At 46.4% G+C, this 1,893-nt stretch overlaps 1 protein-coding gene across 1 annotated transcript in view; it reads right to left on the reverse strand.

Annotated features, from left to right (window-relative positions):
• The window catches only part of Ints3 (integrator complex subunit 3), a 44,893-nt gene that overhangs the window by 6,281 nt on the left and 36,719 nt on the right, over positions 1–1,893 (reverse strand). The gene's annotated exons all lie outside the window — the stretch shown is intronic.

The raw sequence follows: 1,893 nt of genomic DNA on the forward strand, positions 1-1,893 counted from the left end.
TAGCCCTGGCTGTCCTAGAACTCACTTTGTAGACCAGGCTGGCCTCGAACTCAGAAATCCGCCTGCCTCTGCCTCCCAAGTGCTGGGATTACAGGTGTGCCACCACGCCCGGCTCATATTCTCTTCTTGCTGTTTTGAACTGAGCAACTTCCTCTGCCACGCCCACTGTTATGGTGCTGTCTTACTGTGGGCCTAAAATAACGGACCCAGTGGACCCCGGGCCAAGATGTCTGAAGCCAGGAGTCAGCATAAATCTTCCTCTTTAAGTTTCCCTCAGTGTGTCACAGTGATAAAAAGCTTACTAACAAGCCAGGCTTGGTGGCACACGCCTTTAATCTCAGCACTTGGGAGGCAGAGGCGGGCAGATTTCTGAGTTCGAGGCCAGCCTGGTCTACAGAGTGAGTTCCAGGACAGCCAGGGCTATACAGAAAAACCCTGTCTCAATAATAATAGTAACAACAACAAAACAACAATAATAATAAATGTTGTACATCAATACACTAAAAGACGTCCAGCAAGGGATAAACAACTGACCAACAAAACATAACAGATGCAAAGATTTGAAAATACTATGCTGAGCCACAAGAAGCAATGTCCCACGAGTCTGTTTATATGTTCAGGCCAGAGGGTGGCCTTGAAGATCTCTCTCAGGAGCCATCCCCACTGGTGCTGGGGATCGAACTCAGGTCCTAATTCCATGCTTGTACTGTAATAATTGAACTATAAACCAATTCAACACTGGCTTGGTTTTTTTGTATGGTTTTTGTTTTGTTTTGTTTTGTTGTGTGTTCCAAGATAGGGTCTCTCTGTGTCCACTTAGAGTTGCCCTGGCAGGCTTCCGTTTCAGAGATTATCTGCCTCTGCCACTATCACCCAGCATGACTTCTTTTTGGACATAGGAACTAACACACACCAAGCTGGCCTCAAATATACCAGGTAGGACTGGCAAGATGGCCCAGTGGGTAAAGACACATGGTATGCAGGTATTCTCCATTTGATCATCAGAACCCATCTATAAAGGTGGAGAGACTCCACACAAACTGGAGGGAAAATGTCCTATGGGACCTAAAGCTGGTATTGAGTTCCAGATCTTTCTACTTCTACCTCCAAGTCCTGTATCTACAGAGAGGTCCCACGGCTCCTGGAAAAACTGTATACTTTAAAGGGTGAGTTGCCCAGGCCTTTGGAACTGCCCTGTCATCCTAGATACTTGGGAAGCTGAAGCAAGAGGATCACAAATTCAAGCTCTGTTTGTGCTACTGAGCAGGCTTAGAGGCAGCCTGGCAACTAGTCTGTGTCTAGTAGTGCATGTCTGCAATCCCAGCACTTAAGAGGCTGAGGCAGGAGGATCAGGAGCTTGAAGACCAGCCTAGGTTACATGAAACAAACAAACACCACCACCAGCAGCAAAGAGGCTGAATATGTATTTGATCATCAGAACCTATCTACAAAGGTGGAAGGAGAAACACCACACAAACTGGAGGGAAAATGTCCTATGGCACCTAAAGTTGGCTCCGTTCTCAGCAGCCCTGTCCTCTGCTGCCACACCGAAGGAAGACAACCAGCAAAGCACCCAGTCTGTCCTGTTTTGATATGAACTGTCCCCCAAGGCTCATGTGTCTCCATCATTGCTGCAACTGAATCTTTTTCAGTCTTGAGAAGGGTCTCTCCAAAATGCCGAGACTGCAGATTAGAGCCTGAGAACACTGAAGGGTTCCTGATTCGATGGCAATAATGGAAGGCAATGCAAATTTCCCGGAGCCTGTGGCCTCGTTGAAGGCACTGGGGCATGTATTCAGAGGGTATATTTCTGGCCCATCTTTGTCATATTCTCTCCTTTTTTTTTTTTTTTTTTTTTTTTGAAGTGTTAAGTTTTCTCTTGGTTTGTAGTTC

The sequence above is a fragment of the Mus pahari genome, chromosome 4 (genome assembly GCF_900095145.1).
Source record: "Mus pahari chromosome 4, PAHARI_EIJ_v1.1, whole genome shotgun sequence".
Lineage (NCBI taxonomy): Eukaryota > Metazoa > Chordata > Mammalia > Rodentia > Muridae > Mus > Mus pahari.